This window comes from Rhineura floridana, chromosome 1, assembly GCF_030035675.1.
Source record: "Rhineura floridana isolate rRhiFlo1 chromosome 1, rRhiFlo1.hap2, whole genome shotgun sequence".
Taxonomy (NCBI): Eukaryota; Metazoa; Chordata; class Lepidosauria; order Squamata; family Rhineuridae; genus Rhineura; species Rhineura floridana.
The window spans coordinates 314,501,425-314,523,937 of NC_084480.1; the positions used below are offsets into that span (position 1 = coordinate 314,501,425).

The 22,513-nt window shown below is 39.6% G+C and overlaps 1 protein-coding gene across 13 annotated transcripts in view; it reads right to left on the reverse strand.

Annotated features, from left to right (window-relative positions):
• Positions 1–22,513, reverse strand: part of PTK2 (protein tyrosine kinase 2) — a 356,254-nt gene that overhangs the window by 269,902 nt on the left and 63,839 nt on the right. For 11 of the 13 annotated variants that reach the window (XM_061607039.1, XM_061607035.1, XM_061607041.1 and 8 more), the window contains one exon: positions 9,888–9,914. The exons of the other annotated variants lie outside the window; for them this stretch is intronic. The gene's annotated coding sequence lies outside the window, so the exon portion shown is untranslated. The remainder of the gene's footprint in view (positions 1–9,887; positions 9,915–22,513) is intronic. 13 annotated transcript variants of the gene reach the window in all.

Here is a 22,513-nt window from a genome sequence, read left to right on the forward strand (position 1 = left end):
TGCTGTGAGGATATAATTGGGAGGGAGGAAAGCATGTTTGTATACCATCTTGAGCTCCTTGGAGGAAAGGTGCAAGTTAAAAAAACTATCTTCTTTTTTGTACATGCTACAAGATAACTGGCACAGTGAGATGACTTTACATACAAATAAAGATGCTGGAGCACAGTCTTTAATCCAGCTCTAAAGTGATAAAATTTTAACAAGTTGCCTTCAAAAGCCTCCGGTGATTTGCACTCTCAAATCCTCAAGTCTCATATTCTTGGCCTCAATTAACAAGCAAGAGTAAAGTAAGTGGCAACGACTTCAAAGCTATGATAGAGATTAGAGAAATGTAGGATAACTCCCTTATGTGATGGTTTAACAAACTACCTAATCAAGTAGTGTATTCAATGGAACACACTCAATCATCCTTACAAAAAGGTTTAACTATGATATCAAAGAGGAAAGAAAATGTTCAGAATGACCTTTATCTGCCAGCAACTACAAGAACAACAGATTCTATATTTAATCCAATTGTCAACTGCATACTATGACCAAGGAGCACTGGAAAAATCCCATGCTGCACTGCTTCCCCATAGAGCAGATGGACATTGTAATGGAAATGTTCCAGCACAGAAAAAACATACATACATACAAAACAGTCAAAGAAGATTCCAGCCAGCTGCTGCCTGGGCCTTCAAGAAGTGCTGTCAGATAAATTTTGGTGTTTTTTTTTAAAGTGCTGCTTTTTAAATCTCCAGTTTGCCTTGGTGTTTATTAAGCATGCTAAAAACCAAAATCAGTTCTAAGTAGTTGTGAGAGAGGGATAAGAGGAAGAAGTAAAAATGGAGCAAAGAAAGTCACCTAAAAAAAACAAAACAAAAATCACATCTTGCTACTGCCAGTAGGTTATCACTCGTAAAGAGTCAAGAACCTGCTTGAAGATCATCCTGTAAGCATATACATCCAGATTTGAGTTTTAATCAAGCATCTCGTGGGTGCTGCTCTTCCTCAAAAATCTGGAGATTCTCAGGAAAATTTCACTGAGCATATATCAACAGAACTCTGTTTTGTACACCGCCCAGAGAGCTAAAAATGAAATGAAATAAAATAAATAAATAAATAAAAAACAAAAAGGCAGATTCAACCAAATGCAGATGAATTCGGTCTAGAGACTAGTCCCAAAATTTGCAGAAGCCAATTCCATAACAGTCTTATGAGATTTATTTTTTAGGTTGCCGATGGCAAGCTAAAAATGCAAAGACTTGGCTCTTCATTCTCCTGTTCCGGAGATTTTTAACTCACTTGTTCTGAAACAGTCCAACTTACACATATATGATTACTGCAGAGCCACTCAAGTAAGTACTCTGTGCAAGTAGTGCTGATATTAGCACAACAACAGCCTCAAGTCAATCTTCTAAGTTTTACACAGAATTAGGAAAAGAATTAAAAGAAAACTACTAGTGAAGCCAATAATTTGTTTCTTGCGAACACATTTTTTGAGCAACCGAAAAGACTACTATACACGTGGACATCACCAAATGGTCAATATAGGAATCAAATTGATTATATAATTGGTAGCAGAAAATGGAGAAGTTCCATACTTTCTGCAAAAACAAGACCAGGAGCAGACTGCGGTACAGATCATTAAGTGGTCGTATCAAAAATCAGAGTAAAGCTAAAGAAGACCAACAAAGCAATCATAATGCCAAAATACAATTTAAATAACATCCCAGAAGCATATAAAGATCAAATAAGGAACTGGTTTGAGGCTTTAAACTTAGTCGACAGAGAACCAGAAGAACTCTGGAATGAAGTCAGAGGCGTTATCAGAGAAGAATGCAAAAAGACAATACCTCTAGTTAAAAAGAGAGAAAGACCCCGAGGGATGACTAAAGAAACTCTTCAAATGGTTAAAGAGAGAAGGAAAGCAAAAGCAAAAGGAGATAGAAACACAGTCAGAACCCTAAATGCAACAATACAGAGACTAGTACGTAGGGACAAAGAGAACTATTACAACAGTTACTGTATAGAAATAGAAGAGGACAAAAAAAGGGTAGAACAAGAGCCCTGTTCCAAAAGATTAGAGAAATGAAAGGGAAATTTAAACCAAGAGTAGGGATGTTGAATAATCAACAGGGGAACACACTGACTGACCGAGATGAAATAAAAGATGGAAGCAATACACTGAAGAACTCTATAAAAGAAATGCAAGGATGACAGATTCATTCACGGAGGAGCCATATGATGAAGAACCAGAAATTTTAAAATGCAAGGTGAAAGCTGCTCTTAAAATACTTGGAAGAAACAAATCACCAGGAATAGATGGCATACCAATAGAGTTGCTACAAGCTACTAAGACTGAACCAGTCCAAATTTTGACTAAAATCTGTCAAGAAATATGGAAAACTAAACAATGGCCCACAGACTGGAAGCGTTCCATATACATCCCAATTCCAAAGAAAGGGGATCCCAGAGAATTGATTGATTGATTGCACTTGTATACCGCCCCATAGCCAAAGCTCTCTGGGCAGTTTACAGCAATCAAAAACATTAAAACAAATATACAATTTAAAACACATATTTTAAAATCAATTTAAAACACAATTTTAAAATTTAAAACAATATAAAAACAATTTCAAACTATTATCAAACTATTGCCTTAATATCCGATGCAAGTAAAGTAATGCTCAAGATTCTACAACAAAGGCTCTTGCCATATATGGAGCGAGAAATGCCAGACGTCCAAGCTGGATTTAGGAAGGGAAGAGGTACCAGAGATCATATCGCAAACATACGTTGGATAATGGAACGGACCAAGGAATTTCAGAAGAAAATCACCCTGTGCTTTATAGATTACAGCAAAGCCTTTGACTGTGTAGATCATGAAAAACTATTGAATGCTTTAAAAGAAATGGGGGTGCCACAGCATCTGATTGTCCTGATGCGCAACCTATACTTTGCACAAGAGGTTACTGTAAGGACAGAATATGGAGAAACTGACTGGTTCCCCATCGGAAAGGGTGTGAGACAGGGGTGTATTTTATCACTCTATTTATTTAATCTATACGCAGAACATATCATACGGAAAGCAAGATTGGACCAAGAAGAAGGAGGTGTGAAAATTGGAGGGAGAAATATCAATAATTTAAGATATGCAGACAATACCATACTACTAGCAGAAACCAGTAATGATTTGAAACAAATGCTGATGAAAGTTAAAGAGGAAAGCACAAAAGCAGGACTACAGCTGAACATCAAAAAGACTAAAGTGACAACAGAAGATTTATGTAACTTTACAGTGGACAATGAGGACATTGAACTTGTCAAGGATTATCAATACCTGGGCACAATCATTAACCAAAATGGAGACAATAGTCAAGAAATCAGAAGAAGGCTACGACTGGGGAGGGCAGCTAGGAGAGAACTAGGAAAGGTCCTCAAATGTAAAGATGTATCACTGAACAATAAAGTCAGGATCATTCAGACCATGGTATTTCTGATCTCTATGTATGGATGTGAAAGTTGGACAGTGAAAAAAGCTGATAAAAGAAAAATCAACGCATTTGAAATGTGGTGTTAGAGGAGCGCTTTGCGGATACCATGGACTGCGAAAAAGACAAATAATTGGGTGTTAGAACAAATTAAACCAGAACTATCACTAGAAGCTAAAATGATGAAACTGAGGTTATCATACTTTGGACACATAATGAGAAGACATGAAGACATACTAATGCTGGGGAAAACAGAAGGAAGTAGAAAAAGAGGAAGGCCAAACAAGAGATGGATTGATTCCATAAAGCAAGCCACAGACGTGAACTTACAAGATCTGAACAGGGTGATTCATGACAGATACTATTGGAGGTTGCTGATTCATAGGTCTGCCATAAGTTGTAATAGACTTGGGGACAGAGAGAGAGAGGTGCTTTTGGGTCTTGGTTCATTTACAGCAGAGTGAAATTTCCAATTTGGATATTTCTGTACTTCCTCTTTAGGAGGTCACTGATTCATAGGGTCGCCATAAGTCATAGTCGACTTGGAGGCACATAACAACAACAACACTATTACCATAATGCCCTTACACAAATCTATGGTGCGACCACACTTGGAATACTGCATACAGTTCTGGTCGCTGAATCTCAAAAAGGATACTGTAGAGCTGGAAACCCCCTCTAGGATGCACACCTCAATGTGGTGAGGGGGTTTGAGAGTGTTGAAGAAGCTAAGAGCAATAAGGAGTCTAGACCAAGAGGCTAGACTCCTAGCAGGGGCACCCAAAGCAGAATGGTCAAACCTGAAATACCAGACTAAGATGCATCCAAACTCAGAGAAAGGCAATGGTAAACCACCTCTGAATACCTCTTACCACAAATACCCTATGAACAGAGTATCCAAAATGCAACATAAAATAGTGCTGGAAGATGAGACCCCAGGTCAGAAAGCACTTACTGAGCTACTGGGGAAGAACAAAGGACAAGTACGAGTAGCGCTGTGACTAATGACACAGCTGGGTCAAAGCCAAAAGGAAGCCCAGAGGCTGATGCGCACAGATGTGAAAGGAGGGTCCATTGTTGTACGACGCACACAATAGGAACATGGAGAATGCCAAGCATGAACCAGGGAAAGTTAGAAATTGTCAAGCAAGAAATGGAACGCATCAACATTACAATACTTGGTGTGAGCAAACTAAAAAGGACAGGAATGGGACATTTTCAATCAGGCAACTACAAAGTATTTTATGCAGGAAATGAGAAATTAAGAAGAAATGAGGTTGCTTTAATAGTGAGAAGTGATGTAGCAAAAGCAATTAGGAGCTACAACACAAGGTCTGAGCAAGTTATATATATGAGATTAAATGGGAAATCTAACATAACCATCATCCAAGTCAATACTCCGATGGCAAATGCAGAAGAGGAATTGGAGAGATTTTACGCAGAAGTACAGGAAGAAATTGATCACACACCAAAACAAGATGTGCTGATAATCAAGGGGGACTGGAATGCAAAAGTGGGGAACATAGAAGAATTAGGAATTGTGGGGAAATGGGCCTAGGAGAGGGGAATTGAAGCAGGAGAAAGACTTATTGAACGCTGTGAAGCCAATAATTTCTTTCTTGCAAACACATTTTGAGCAACTGAAAAGACGTACACATGGACATCACCAAATGGTCAATATAGGAATCAAATTGATTATATAATTGATAGCAGAAGATGGAGAAGTTCCATACTTTCTGCAAAAACAAGACCAGGAGCAGACTGCGGTACAGATTATGAACTGGTCGTATCAAAAATCAGAGTAAAGCTAAAGAAGACCAACAAAGCAATCATAATGCCAAAATACAATTTAAATAACATCCCAGAAGCATATAAAGATCAAATAAGGAACTGGTTTGAGGCTTTAAACTTAGCTGACAGAGAACCAGAAGAACTATGGAATGAAGTCAGAGACGTTATCAGGGAAGAATACAAAAAGACAATACCTCTAGTTAAAAAGAGAGAAAGACCTCAATGAATGACTGAAGAAACTCTTAAAATGGTTAAAGAGAGAAGGAAAGCAAAAGCAAAAGGGTAGAACAAGAGCCCTATTCCAAAAGATTAGAGAAATGAAAGGGAAATTTAAACCAAGAGTAGGGATGTTGATCAACAGGGAAACACACGGACTGACCGAGATGAAATAAAAGGAAGATGGAAGCAATACACTGAAGAACTCTATAAAAGAGATGCCCAGATGACAGCTTCATTCACGGAGGAACCGTATGATGAAGAACCAGAAATTTTAGAATGCGAGGTGAAAGCTGCTCTTAAAATACTTGGAAGAAACAAATCACCAGGAATAGATGGCATACCAATAGAGTTGCTACAAGCTACTGAGACTCAATCTGTCCACATTTTGACAAAAATCTGCCAAGAAATATGGAAAACTAAACAATGGCCCACAGACTGGAAGCATCCAATATACATCCCAATTCCAAAGAAAGGGGATCCCAGGGAATGCAGTAATTATTGAACTATTGTCTTAATATCCCATGCAAGTAAAGTAATGCTCAAGATTCTACAACAAAGGCTCTTACCATATATGGAGCGAGAAATGCCAGACATCCAATCCATTCTGGATTCAGAAAGGGAAGAGGCACCAGAGATCACATTGCAAACATACGTTGGATAACGGACCAAGGAATTTGAGAAGAAAATCACCCTGTGCTTTATAGAGTACAGGAAAGCCTTTGACTGTGTAGATCATGAAAAACTATGGAATGCTTTAAAAGAAAAGGAGGTGCCACTGCATCTGATTGTCCTGATGCGCAACCTATACTCTGCACAAGTAAGGACAGAATATGGAGAAACTGACTGGTTCCCCAACGGAAAGGGTGTGAGACGGGTGTATTTTATCACCCTATTTATTTAATCTATACGCATATCATACAGAAAGCAGGATTGGACCAAGATGAAGGAGGTGTGAAAACTGGAGGAAGAAATATCAATAATTTAAGATATGAAGACGATACCATACTACCAGCAGAAACCAGCAATGATTTGAAACAAATGCTGATGAAAGTTAGAGGAAAGCACAAAAGCAGGACTACAGCTGAACGTCAAAAAGACTAAAGTAATGACAACAGAAGATTTATGTAACTTTACAGTTGACAATGAGGACATTGAACTTGTCAAGGATTATCAATACCTCGGCACAGTCATTAACCAAAATGGAGACAATAGCCAAGAAATCAGAAGAAGGCTAGGACTGGGGAGGGCAGCTGTGAGAGAACTAGAAAAGGTCCTCAAATGCAAAGATGTATCACTGAACACTAAAGTCAGGATCATTCAGACCATGGTATTTCCGATCTCTTTGTATGGATGTGAAAGTTGGACAGTGAAAAAAGCAGGTAAGAGAAAAATCAACTCATTTGAAATGTGGTGTTGGAGGAGAGCTTTGCGCATACCATGGACTGTGAAAAAGACAAATAATTGGGTTTTAGAACAAATTAAACCAGAACTACCACTGGAAGCTAAAATGATGAAAGTGAGGTTATCATACTTGGACACATAATGAGAAGACATGATTCACTGGAAAAGATAATAATGCTGGGAAAAACAGAAGGGAGTAGAAAAAGAGGAAGGCCAAACAAGAGATGGATTGATTCCATAAAGGAAGCCACAGACCTGAACTTACAAGATCTGAACAGGGTGGTTCATGACAGATGCTCTTGGAGGTTGCTGATTTGTAGGGTTACCGTAAGTTGCAGTCGACTTGGAGGCACATAACAACAAAGAGCTGAAAAAGGTTTAGAAAAGGGTAACCAAAACTATCACGGTGCTAGAGCATTCTCTAAATGGAGGAAAGGCTAACACTTTTGAGGCATTTTAATTTAGGGGTGGAAATGACACTAAGGGCATCCATGACAGCGATGTTTAAAATTATACATTGTACGGACAAAGTAGACACAGAAAAGTTTTCCCCCCTTTCTCATAATACTAGAATCTGAAGTCACCATATGAAGCTGGAATTATGGACAAAGAAATATGGACAAGAGAGAGTTTTTCTTTGCACAGTGCATAGTTAAACTACAGAAATCAATGTCACAAGATGTGGTGATCGCAGCTACCTTAAGTTGGCTTGAATGGGAAATTTGACAAATTCACGGCTACAAGTCATGATGGCTAAATGGAATCTTCAGATTCAGAGGCAGTATTGCCGCTGAGTACCAGATGATGAGAAGCAAACAGCAAGGGAAGGCTATTGTCTTCACACCCTGCTTGGCTTCTCAGAGGCATCTGGCTGGCCACCATAGAAACAGGATGTTGAAGGACCTTTGGTCTGATCCAACAGACCTTACTCCAATGTTCAATACTGCTGCCAGTCTAAACAACTTGTTTATCAACCAGAGTGGCTGCTCTGGGCTCCTTTGGTAGGAAGGATAGGATACAAATTTAATAAAAAAAACAATACAACATTAGGGACCTACCTTACACCAAGTAAGACCACTGGTCCATCTAGCTCAGTACTGTGTACATATCCTGCTCTCCAGGGTTTCAAATTCAGACAGGTTTTTCCAGTCCTTCCTGGAGATACTGGGGATTAACCCTGCAGCCTTCTGTATGCAAACCAGATGCTCTACCACTTAGCTAGAGCCACTCCCAACACCGCCCCCAAGTTGCCTTACACCAAATCAGACCACTGGTCCACCTACCGCAGAAATGTCTACACTGGCTGGCAGTTACTCTCCAGGGTTTTCGGACAAGGGGTCCCTCCCACCCCCTACCTGGAAATGCTAGGGATCAACTAAAGGCTTACAGAAAAGCTTACATGTAAAGATGGTCACACATAGCCTTTTAATTGGGGCGGGAAAAGAGGAGGATCTGAATAGCTATGATACTGATTTAACTGTTCTTGCCAGGGAATTCTTGCGGTGGGGGTGAGGAGTTGTAATGTCTTTCTTGAAATAATTTTTAAAAAACCAAAACCCTACCTCAGTTCCCGGTCAGTCCACATAGCACAAGCAGAAATTAGATGGATTGCATGGATTGGGTGGTCTGTGAGGAATACGCAGCTAAGTGAGTGCAAACATCTGTCCCAGGTCTTATCACACCTTTCTTTCTGAATGCATAGAGCTTGCTGCCCTTCCAATAGCATCATAAAGCAGAAATTGAGAGAGGACCTGACAAGTCTCAAGTAAAGCAGTATGAACAATTGGACAAAAACTGAATTTTAAGCAAAAATTGGTATTGTATTTAGTGATATTCAATATCAGTTCTACTCACAGAGCAGACCAACTGAAATCAATAGATATGACTAATTTAATACATTAATTTCAATGGGTCTATTCTGAGTAGAGCTTAGTTAACTACAACCCATTCTTCTGAGGGGTGATTAGGGTCACAGTTCCTGAAAAATCTATGGTTTCATGAGAACTTTAGAGATTGTTACTGGGTAAGGCAGTGCATGTTCCAATAGTAATAAAAACAGAGCACTCTTTATTTTATATAAACACAGGGTGCTCTGTTTGGAGAAGGTCATACACTGCCTTTCATGCAGCCCTCTGTATTTCCCACATAAGTCCAAAGTTTTCAGTTCAGCTTTTCAAATTAAAAACACCTACTAAAACAATGAGGGATTTCACAGATACACTGAGAAAACCATTAGCCATTACTTTAAAAAACAAAGCCCACTGCCAGTCTGGCCACCACACTGTTCCTTCCTCAGGACGTTCAGCATTGTTGGCTGAATTACAACAGAAGACAACGCAAAGCAGTAAAAGTGACTCTATACAGCAACAAAAAGATCAACCCACAATTTGGACATGAAGGCCACATTTGCAGACAATGGTAAGCCAGGCTTTCTAGCTTATCATGTTAGTCTAGAACAGGAGTGTCTAGCCCCAATTTGGAGCCCTGATAATCTCCCCACCCCAAGCAATATTTTTCTAGGCCTGTAAAGCCCCACCAAATGGCAGCAAATAAAATAAAATAAATGTATGCATTGATAAACCAATGGAGGCTAGATGTCTCTGTGTATAGAAGGAACAGATATAAATCTACTAATAAATAAAAATGTTAGGAAAATCTGCATGAGACACCTCCCAGCAAGCCCACCATCACATTCACTGCTCTGACTGTCTTCCTTAAAAATATGTACCAAAAGGCAGCTTCCCTCCAAGACTTGCCTTAAAACCCTGAATCACCGATACCTCTGCTTATTTTCACCCCAGCATTTGACACAGGGCTGCAAATCCCTACATAGTTTTGCAAGCTCCTGTATACAACAATTCTTCACGATTGGTCTCGTACCCCATTACCGTCTAGCTTACAATATACATTATTTAATGACCAACAAGTAATGCAAAAATATACCGGCATCTTACTTTGCCTTTTTTTTTTTAGAATTATAGCATTATAAAAGCAAGGCCTTACCTGCTGAAAAGGAAAGTCTGGAAATATCTGCAATAATTAAAAAGAAATATATTAGGGTAACCAATATCCAGTTCAATATTTCTTACCATCTTGCTAATGTACAATGCAAAGAGGTACATAAATTGGTAATAGGGATATTTCAACCCCCTTTCAATGCTGCAATAAAAACTCATCACTGCACTGTGCTCACAGAACTATTCAGGGTAAAACACAAAGGATCATATACACTGTTGCACAAGTAGGTTTCCCCTCAATCTCCTCTGCTCTGAAGTCCCTTTGCCCCCTCCCACAAACCTGCTCTGAGTACCCCTCCAAAGCATATTTGGTGAGTGTGCAGGGGAGGAGAGGATGGAAAGCCCTGCTATGCAAGTGGAAGTCCATTCCACTAGCAGATGGGCACAACTGGTTATCATCCATAAACTGCAACCCAGATTTGCTAACTGAACGGAGAATTCCAAGGTCAAAGTGGTAGGAAAGAACACGGTGCGACAGGTATTTATTTATAAAAATATTTGTATACCATTATTTCATTAAAAACATCAAAGCGGTTTAACTACATAATTTAAAAAATTAGAAATACAATAAAAACAAAGATCAATTGTTGCAAAAAAAAAAAGCATGTCCTTAATTGCGTGCTTAATCCTGGCAAAACAAGAAGGTTTTCAGCCAGCGCTTAAAAGTTAAAACAGAAGGCTCCTGCTGAATCTCTGGTGGCACAGCATTCCAGAGAACTGGGCCAATGACACTGAAGTCTCGATTTCGTGTCGCTGTTAAATGAGCCTTGCCAACTCAGGGGACCTACTTAGCAAGCTACACAGTATGCAATTGCAAAAAGACCCAACCCCCCAGCTGACACATGTCAGTTGTGACTGTGTTCTGCCTCCAATATCAGGAGCAGTATGCCTCTGAATCCCAATTCCAAGTGGGGAAAGAGCCCTTGACCAGATTCAGCAGGGCTCTTACATTCTTTTGCAAGGTATAGCCATTTATTATTTGAATAATTGTACTACTAAAATGTAGTTATGACCAACAAGTTCACAGTGAGGACACTGCTCTACTTGACTACAACTGCAATATGCCAGCTCTGTTTCAAAAATCTGTTCCCATCACCAGCCTGGCCCCGTTTTAACCTTTTTAAAAAAAAAAAAAAGTGATCAGACTTGCAAACTACAGCCTGGTGCAATGTGTGAATTGACAAACCATGTATACAACTGACTAGCAAGCCAGAATTGGGAGTCAAGGTTGGAAATACACTTGCTAACCATGGTTTGACGTGTTATCTCAATTGATAAGCCATTGTCTTGGTTATTGCTCCACCTCCACTGTACTTGAGACTGGAATGAAAGAAAAAGAAAGCAAACAAGTAGCTCTAAACCTATCGTTTTGCCATACATATATGTAAGCTCCAACCATGCAAGCCATGGTTCAGTGTATTGTCTTGAGTGAGCTACCTTTTCTGCAACTTTCAAAGCCAGTCTGAAAGTTACAGTGGAATGCTGGAACTGTAGCTTCTAATCCCCAACACTCACATGAAAAGCTAGCCTGGATATCAAAGGTTAGAAAGCATGGATAAATTTGTATCAACAAGAAATGCTAATATCATGAATTTAGATAGGCTTATAATCAATGTTTCATGTTGTAAAAGCTAATAAGACTTTAATGAAAAACACTAAAGAAAAATAACACCACTAAATACTGAAAGCTTCCCAGCTCAGCCTACAGCACATTTCCAACTCAATTTGAGACCTGCCTGTAAGAAGATACAGTTACTGCTGGAAACCACATAGTAACCAGAAATAAAAACAAATCTGAAAATGCAGTTACACAATATTTACTAATATAACAAGTTATATTAAATTGTAGCGAAAAGAAGGCCAGAAGCCAAAAAGGCTCAAAACGTTTTTTGATGTATTTGTTTCTTATGGCCTGTTCTTGGATATAGACTGCTTTCTTTAACCATCCAAAAGAGATGCAACTCTAATTCAAGAATACAAAGTCCTGCAACAAAAATCAGACATCAACTCTCTCCTCCATCTACTCTTGGTAATATTGTTATTTATTTATTACATTTATACCCCACCTTTCTTTTTCATGAAACCCAAGGGGACTTACATATGGTTCCCAGGTGGTCTCCCATCCAGGCACTGACCAGACCTGACCCTGCTTAGCTTCAGCTGGGAGCTGGCCTTATGTGCCTTCAGACCATTCCAAACCACTTTCATATCATCCAGTCCTATTCCGGACACCCCAATCCAGTTCCTGGTTTGAAATCCTGGTTCACAGGCAGCTTTTAAACCACAGTTTCCATGTTCAGACATCACGGGAAACTGTGGTTTAAGAAACCAGTAAAGTTTCACTGAAGCTAGACATGCAAAGAGAGGGAGAAGCACATGGGCACATGGCTTGTTTCAGACCTAATAACAGTTTAAGAAAAATCTTAAGCTTTTTAAGACCCAAGGCCCATCTTTAACCCAAAAATGCATTTGGGAACCCATTTCTTAAAAAATTAAAAAATACATATATCTGTATGTTAGTAGCGCTGCTGTTGTGACCCACCTTACATCAGCCTACAACCAACCCAACAGTTGAATAACAATTGTAATGAACCATGGATTATTGGATCAGGACTGGCTGGCACATATTGTTTCCCTGTCTCACACCACAACTATCAGGATGTGTTGTGCATTTTGTTACCTTAATTTTAGACATACAAATAAGTCCTTAAAAGTAATGAATCCACATAGCTCTTTTTACACGCCTGCCAGTCCATGCACATCAATGTCAGTCATTTGTGACTTTAGAAAGGCAGAGAAAGAACAGCTTCTATCCAACTTCTCTGTCCAATTTTACCTGTCCAGTTACCTGAATTTGCTCCCAGATGAGGCTGTGATGGCCACCAATTTGGACAAGAGGATTAGACAAATTCATGGAGGATAACAGTATCAAAGGCTACCAGCCACAATGGCTACGCTCTGCCTCCACTGTCAGAGGCAGTATGCTTCTGAATACCAGTTGCTGGAAACCACAGCAGGGGACAGAGCTTGTGTACTCAGGCCCTACTTGTGGGCTTCCCATTGGCATCTGGTTGGCTACTGTAAGAACAGGATGCTGGACGGGCCACTGGCCTGATCCAGCAGGCTCTTCTTATGTCACCTTAATGCAAATTGTCAACATCTGCTGAAGAACATTAATAGTTTCCACATTTCTAACTCTCACAGGAATATATATGCCAATTTCCACCAATTCAAGTGTTTGAGGCGTAACTAGTTCATTATGAATTTAGAAGGGATAAGTTTGTCTTTTAAGGGTGCCACTGGTTTTTGCCTTGCAAAACCAGAAAATGCTTTACTATTCAGAAGAGAAAATGAAAAACTTGATTCCACCAAGAAAAAAGCTCACTAAAACATCTCCTCACTAGCAAGTCAGGCTGACGTAATGAGAGAGGCCCTTAAATATGAGAAAACAACAAAACAGACAGGAAGGAGCAACATAAACTTCAGGAAGGAAAAGTCTCAAGTTGCCTCCGGCAATAATTTCCATGAACAACGGTTATTGGTGTATACAGACTCCTTAAGACAGCAGAAGTCAGACATTATTCTAGTAAAGGTAGCTGTCCCCAGGGATTTATTTTTGTTAAGCAACACAGTATCTTGGATCTGTCAAATCACTGAATTATTTATTTATTTATTTATTAAATTTATATATCGCCCGACTAGCAATAGCTCTCTGGGCGGTGAACATAAAATAGCATAAAAATACAATGAATAACAAAATAATACTAAAATACAATCAACAATCCAATACAATAAACATTTTTAAAAGTAAATCAGTGTAACTTAAAATGCTTCAGAGAATAGGAAGGTTTTGACCTGGCGCCGGAAGGAGAGCAAAGTCGGCGCCAGGCGTACTTCCTCGGGGAGACTGTTCCATAGTTCGGGGGCCACCACTGAGAAGGCCCTAGATCATCACCCTCCGGGCCTCCCTGTGAGTTGGAACCCGGAGGAGGGCCTTTGTAGCAGAATGTAGTGCACGGGCCGGTTCATATCGGAAGAGGCGTTCCGCAAGGTATCGTGGTCCCGCACCGTATAAGGCTTTATAGGTTAATACCAACACTTTGAATCTAGCCCGGAAACATATTGGCAACCAGTGCAAGCTGGCCAGAACAGGTGTTATATGCTCGGACCGCTTGGTCCTTGTCAGCAATCTGGCCGCCGCATTTTGCACTAGTTGTAGCTTCCGAACCGTCTTCAAAGGTAGCCCTACGTAAAGCGCATTACAGTAATCCAAACGTGAGGTTACCAGAGCATGTACCACTGATGTAAGGTCCTCTTTACTCAAATAGGGACGTAGCTGGGCTACCAACCGAAGTTGGTAAAACGCATTTCTAACCACCGAGGCTACCTGAGCCTCAAGTGAGAGGGAAGAGTCTAAAAAGACTCCCAGACTACGAACCCGGTCCTTTAGGGGGAGTGTAACCCCGTCCAGGCCAGGGTATATATCCACCATCCGATCAGAGAACCCGTCCACCAACAGCATCTCAGTCTTGTCTGGATTGAGCTTCAGTTTGTTAACTCTCATCCAGTCCATTGTCGCGGCCAGGCAACGGTTCAGCAAATCGACAGCCTCACCTGAAGAAGATGAAAAGGTGAAGTAGAGCTGCGTGTCATCAGCATACTGATGACAATGCACTCCAAAACTCCTGATGACCTCTCCCAACGGCTTCATGTAGATATTAAAAAGCAGGGGGGACAAAACTGACCCCTGCGGGACCCCATATTGGAGAGCCCGCGGTGTCGAGCAATGTTTCCCAAGCACTACCTTCTGGAGACGACCCGCCAAGTAGGAGCGGAACGACTGCCAAGCAGCATCTCCAACTCCCAACTCCGCGAGCCTCTCCAGAAGGATACCATGGTCGATGGTATCAAAAGCCGCTGAGAGATCAAGGAGAATCAACAGAGTTACACTCCCTCTGTCTCTTTCCCAACACAGGTCATCGTACAGGGCGACCAAGGCTGTCTCAGTGCCAAAACCGGGCCTAAAACCCGATTATATATAATCTGGGGATATTTGCAGCACTTTTTTATCTCAGTTTTCTTTTAAAAATATGGGGGGATTAAAAAATCAAAGTACAGAAATTCTGTCTCATTATTTGAAGCACACAAGCCGAAGCAATCTCCAGAACTCTGGAAAAGGAAAGGCAGGTCAGAGTACATGTACTGACATGCTTCTGTGCAAAGGGTCTTACAGATACCAACCAATAACTTGCAAAGAAAAATCTATATTCAGCTAGCATCAACACACACAAATGGAAAGGAAGTATTTCAACATCTAAAAAGGGATGGAAACTGGATATGTGAGCATCATGCCTCCAAATCAAAGATACGCAATGGATAGACAAAGCAGAGAACCTTGCATCTTCCCATCCAAAACCGGTGCACACTTACATTACTTTAACTTGAATAAATATTAAGATGTTTCCATTCCATTACAGGTAGGAGAGCAAATCTAGGATCTGTGTTAAACAATTACTGCTGTTGTAAATGGTCATTGTGTGGTGGGTGGGTTTTCTTTTTTGCATAATTAATTGAATAGTCTCAGACTGAACTGTCTGCACTTCATTGACTCTGCTGTTTACATGCCCCCCCTGTACATACATAGGTACATGTGTGTCATCCCACACACGATAACCTTTCATGCTTTTGAACCTAGTCCACAAAAGGTTATGCCATAATAAATGTGTTAGTCTTTATTGCTATCTTCATGCTATGCTTGCTTCCAAAAACAGCTGGCTGGCTGAAGTGGAACACTGGACTAAATTGGTATAACCAAGAAAAGATGCTCTTGTGTTCTTCCGCAACAGCCAGACCCAATAAGTAATCACTGTTCTGCAACTTATGCACTCAAAAAAGGATTTGTAAACAATTTCATTCATTCAAGAAGTCTTTCAAACTACAATAGTTGTGCTTAATTAGGTCTTAATTCTGGAGCTATTCTTAACATATAACTTGATTGGACTGATCTTTTAAGTGCTTATTGTCCTGGTTCAGATATAATCCTAAAACTATAGTTTAACAAGCCTTGCACTTCACCCTGCTATCTGCTCCTCCAGCACAGCTGCATGGAGGAAATTCCTATTTTTAACTATCCACAATTTATCATCATGTTTAAACAAAAAAACTGTTAGTAAAACAACACTTTATTGAAACAAGCCAGGATCAAACTAAGGTTTAACTAAGCAGCATTCCAAGTTTGGATGCATTCATTTAAAGCTAGTTAGTTTAAGCCAGGAAATGAATGATTCCAAACCACTTTGCAGTGATATCAGAGAAGGAAAGGGGAGGGGGAGTGCATTAGCCCTAGGCTCACTACTGGTCAGTTATGTAACTCTAAACCATGGTTCAGCCTTATATCCAGACCAGGTAATTTTGTTTTGTATTCTTAGAATTATTTTTAACACTGAGTGGCTCTGAAAGTCTTTGGACTAATGAAGCAAAATTAAAAAAAAAAAAAACAGGAACACAACTCTGATTGATTGATTGACAAACTATTTTGTATTTCTATGTCAGTTATGCGGTGCATAACTACTTATGTTAGCAATGAGCTGTCTAATATATGAACCTTAACTCAGTTTTGCATACAAGAAACATCAACTGTAGTTGAAGAGTTACAAAATAATATTGGAAGGTACCTTTGCCCAACCAAGTGAAACAGTGGAAGTCAGTTTAAGCTTATTTAAGGTTTCTACCTTTTCTAATCTGAAAAGGCCTCATAATATTTCCTTTACAAGATCTGCTGAGATTCAGAATGTGCTGCCAGAAAACAAGTCGTGGCTTCAATGAACTACAGTTGTTTCTAGCTATAATAGCTGTTTCTATCATGCCCAATACTGAATCATCCATGGACTCTGTTGTAACAGTAATCCAACCCCCTGGTTCTATTCACAATGCCCCCTTTCTGCCCAAAGACTCCTGTCCACATAATTTCAAAAGCAATCAAGCATGCAAGCTGCCCTTTACCAAAGGCAAATTCATGTGGGGAATATGACAAGGGGGAAACAGGACAACAAAATATGACCCAGTGAAAATCCTATCTGATGGGATCCTTGTTCTCACCTTCTGCATCCCAACCCCTCTCCTGAATCTCCAGCGATCAAAAGTAGGTTTCCCAAAAGCTTTGCCACTCTCCTTAACGCCTTCTATGAATTGCTGGGGATGTCCATGCTGTTTGCAAGCCAGCTGAAGAGAGATGCTTCTCTTTGCGAGTTCAGAAGCTATCGTCTGGATATGTTAAGCAATATGGACTAGTTTGAAAATCTGATTTTATTTTTCCTTAATGCAACTTTATATTTCTTATGTTCTCTACAAAAGTTAAAATCATCCTTTATAATTAGAAAACCAGAGTTGATTATGTTTTGGCCTAGCCACTGACCATGCCTAAACCTTCACTCAGGCTCCCAGTTGCTGAAAGATATTGGGAAATTACAGACTCGTGAAAAATAAGGCATGCACCCCCACCTTTTTTGAGGAAGAATAGGCAGAGAGGTGCCTTGCACTTTATTTACTCCTGGATAGTCCCATCAACACTTCCCCTTTTAAAAGTACCTAGGTCTGGGCAAGCAAGAAACTGAGACATGTCATGGCTGTAGTGATACAAGAGGTGGGAACAGTCTTGGCGAACTCTCCTCTAGAAAAGCCAGCTCTGTTTTCACTTCACAGCAGAATGCAACAGGTTAATGCCAACACTGAAGCAGATAGACCCACTCTGTGGACCAAAGAGATGCCTACTCCAGGGTAACCTCTCTGGCTCCTGTCACCAGCACTAAATTCATGGGAAGAGTACATAAAGTCCGATGGGTAAGCTGCTTTAAAAGAACACTTTATAAATATTCTGCCGACCAGGTAAAAACATCTCTCAGCCCATTTCATTGTTTGGTGCACTCTCATAAATACTTTATTCTTCCACTTATCAGTCAACACTGTCAATTCAGTCTTAAAGATTCTGTAGAGCTTTTTTTTATATGACCGTGCAACTAAAAACACATGCACAAAATTCCTCCTGCCTCAGAACTGATACTGAGGGATGAACTTTTCATGTTTCCCATTTATTATTTTAGAAATTTTGCAAAATGCTTACTCAGAAAAGGTAGGAGTTTTTTGTGGTGTGTGTGTTTTTTTAAAACACTGACAGCTTAAAAAGTTATGCAGGACTTTTCTATTTTTCTTTACCTTATAAGCAATTCTCAACCTGTGCACAGTAGCATGCCTTGAAACATTTAAGGCCCCGAGTTCTTCAGCTACCACTTTTTCCCCCTCAGAGTAATGAGGGCCCATGTAGCATTTATTTCCTTTCTCTCTCTGCCAATATATGGCCAGTAACACCACTCTATTGAGACATCCCCATAAAATTGTCATTGCCTAGAAAAAATGGTCCCCTCCCAGAGTCCTGATTAACTGGACAAAGAGAAGAGTGGGCCATCAGGAGGCAACATTAATCAGGCTACTCTGCTACAGCTGTAAGGAGGATACCTGTATGTTTTATTGGAAACTGATCAAAAAGATATATACACATATTTTGAAAGTAGTAAAAATGTGATCAATACCTCCAACAGTAAAGGAATAACTGCAAATTACAGCATTCAGGTATAGGAAAGACTAAAGCAAAAATGAATATGTCGAAGTTAGTGGAGAAGGAGTTAGGGGATTCACAAGACAGACCGAAGAAGAATGAAGCAATTTCAAATGACAGAAGAGGAATATAAGAACAAGTGATGCTGAAAGAGGGCATCAATTTGAAGAACTAATTTGGCAAATACTGTGTCCTCCTAACCGAGGTGGAGATCCCACTTCAGGGAAGGACTACAATCTAACAAAGGATTCCAAGTAGCAAGACTGAACGTGCGCACTGCTTTTATAAGTCACCTGCTTACTGCAATTTCTAAACCTTGGCTTCTAAAGTTTAGGAAACAGTACAGTGTCTACAAAGGTCAAATGTCCTTTTTTGTTAAAAGCACTAACAATAATTACATATTTAGAATGGATTGTTTCATTCTAATGCCAAATGAATATATTTAGTATAGCACCATTAAAGGAGGATCAACATTTAAAATGTATTTTTCCCTTAATGCACTGTGCAGATTGATCAATTTGTGTGCATTAACAACATAATGACATTGGCCTTTCTCCTTTCAGTAAGAGGCAATTTTTAATCACCACAAATATTCGTAAAAACAAACTGTTAGCTAAAAGTTAATATAGCTTGGAGTCCAAAGAAATGAATCTGATAAATGCATATAAACATCTGTTGTGGAAAGTGGAGGAACAACAAAATTTTCTTTACTTCGTAAACATGTCTCTCCCCCCCCCCCCACTTGTATGGGACTACAAGAACTGAGGATCTGTCAAGCACCTAGCAGGGTGCCATAAATGACCAGCAGGATGTGTCCTATCTGGTGAGTCACTGATTGTGCAGGCCTCCATCAATATAATATCTTGAGATATTTTTAATGGAAAGGCAAAAAAAAAAGTTTAAAATTGTCACCACTCTTACAGCCAAAGCTCATAGATAACAGGAAATCCTGAACATCTAAAATTTCCTTTTAAATGCAGATATGTTGCCATCTCAGCACAATGTAGAGCATGCTTTTCAGTAATCAGGGAAGTGGGAATTTAAACTCAAGGAAAGTCTTAGCCACATTTATTGGACTTCAACTCCCACCATTTCTGATGTTGGCTGGAGCTGATGGGAGGGTCACAGCTTAGCCACTCCAGTTTTAGTGTGATGTCCAAATGCAGCCTGCGAGTGAGTAATGGAAAAAGATGTTCTGAAAGTGATTTCTAAACAATATCCCTGTATTCCATTTATGAAAGCACAACATCAATTTGAACTTGCTATATGCTCAATGTCTTTAAATCTGTTAAGATAATTGGTTTGCAACACTACAAAATAAAAACCTGAACCGATTGAAACTAGCTATTGTGTCACTGCTCAGATAAAATTGACTGAGCTAAATGAGGAAAGAAATGATTAAGCACTACAAGAGCTTTATGTATTAGAAAAATCAATCCACCAATTTGTTGTTTTTCCTCTGTTCACACTTTGGCAACATGTTCTTGATCAGGTGCACATATAAAGCTATAATCTCAACACACCCAATGTTAAGCTATCCCCCATATTGAGAAGAAAGAATCTCACAGTATCCCAAACTACTGAACTTTAATTTTGTACCCAATACATTTTTACTCAAGAATGAAGAAGGGGAAGAAGGGGAGACGTTTGCTAACTGAAAATGGTCTCAATGGATTTTCAATGAGCATAACTTAGCTGTAAGAACACTGTGAACACCCTGTTTGGGGGACAAATGCAGACTAACCACAAAGGTCCCAGCTATTAACCTAACTAATGCAAATGTATTTTCAGCCTACATACCACAACCAAAGGACTCAAAACATTCAGAATAGCGCATGGCAGCAATTGCATCCAATGCACAGATTAAACTGGTGAAAGACAGAACCATCTTACATAATACTTACCACAGTATAGTCTTTCCATGTAGGTTCTTGCATACAAAGCCTTTCCTGCCCCAATCCAGTATACTCAGTTCAGCTTCAGCATTATTAGATCCAAAGCACTTAGGCTGTCATTTAATATTTGCTCTTCCCCCACCCCATTTCACGCACACAACAAAGTGCAGCAGCCTTTGGTCACAAGCTTATCATACAGTACAGTGAAGCTAGTGGAGCTTCTTTTGTCTCCTTTCACTCAAAAGTCAGGCAGCGCAAACAAAAGGCATCCATCACTATTAGCTTCAGCTGACGAGACAATTCTAGGCTGCCAGATGGGTAAACGTTTTGCTAAATCTGGCTACAGCCGCAATAAATCCTAAAAGGGGAATAGCCACAGCAATCAGATTTTGAATCTCTTCTACACCAATATTTTGTGCGTATACACCAGTAAGCCCATTCTGTTCACTTAAAAGCCTCACACCCTAATATTCGTTTTTGGCCAATCCCTTTTTAAATAGTGATAATAAAGCACTGATGCAGGAGTCCATCCTGGAAGCAGGCTGAAGCTTTCCCTATGTATTCTTGGGCACAGATGCAAGCCATAGGAGATGAGCTGTTGTTTTTTTCCTTTACAAAAGCAGGACATCTTTCTTCAGTGAAGTAGTTAGCATTTGGAACTTATTCCTCTCAAAAAGTCACTAAAGGCCTGAAATGCCAATTTTCATGCAAATGCAAAACAAACCAATGTTCTAAATTTCAGACTGAAAATAATCAGGATTAAACATCTAAGATTGCAATGATTCAAAATGTATATTATATTTTCATGACTTCAAAGTTCAAACAATAATTTTGTGAACTTTTGCCTTCCATGCAGTGCTCTGTAGTCTTTGTTCTTGGTGACAGAACTACTTATACTTAATAAGCTATCAATTCTTGGCTAAAGTGAAAAACTATCAAGTCTGTTTACACAAATATCCCCTCCCCACCTTGGAATATCAGAAGAGCCCCTTTCTCTCTGAACATATATCAATATACAGACATTTAAAGTAATTTTAATACATATACCTAGCAGATGTCTTATACATTTCCATGAAAAATTAATTTTTTTGACATCAATACCAACTAAGATGCTACTCAGATTCCTTTTTAAATATCAAGAAAATAAAGTTTATAATCTACAAATCAATTACTCTGTAGAAATCTTCTTGAGCTGGTAATGACATCTACAAGACAGTTTTTATTATAGCTCTAAAAGAGATTTGTAGATTGCATCCAGTAGCAATTGTATGGATTTTACAACCTTTCAACTCCCAGGTGCTTATCCATGGAAGTGAAAGACATCCAGTCCAAACCCTATTAGCAATTTAATCTGTTAGCAAGGAATATTTCTTCATAACTACCACCACCAGGTTATTATTATGGGCCAAGTAAATCCCCCCAAATGGAAAGAAAGAGGGGGAAAGGCTTGGGGACTACTTTCAGGCCTGGGACAACCTGGCTATGCCAGCCAAGGTTTCAAAATTGCCTTGCTAATCTAGGCATAAAGCCTTTCTGAAGGAAACATTTGAGCACGCAATGTAGGCACACTTATAAAACATGAATGCAAAATGGATACTGCCTCTTAGAAAAAGCAAGAAAATCCAGAACAAACATAGCAAAATTAAGCTTCAGTGGAAATATCAAGCACGGCTAAGAATAACAAGTTCCAAACACCTTTGTTGATGAGGCTATTTTGTAGGGTCAATGACCAACCATGGCATGCAGAGTCTGACACACAAGGTCAACTACGACTTTTGGCGACCCTATGAATCAGCGACCTGCAATAGCATCTGTCGTGAACCACCCTGCTCAGATCTTGGAAGTTCAGGTCTGTGGCTTCCTTTACGGAATCAACCCATCTCTTGTTTGGCCTTCTTCTTTTTCTACTCCTGTTTTTCCCAGCATTATGATCTTTTCTAGTGAATCACATGTCTTCTCATTATGTGTCCAAAGTATGATAACCTCAGTTTCAACATTTTAGCTTCTAATGGTAGTGCTGGTTTAATTTGTTCTAACACCCAATTATTTGTCTTTTTTGCGGTCCATGGTATCTGCGAAGCTCTCTTCCAACACCACATTTCAAAT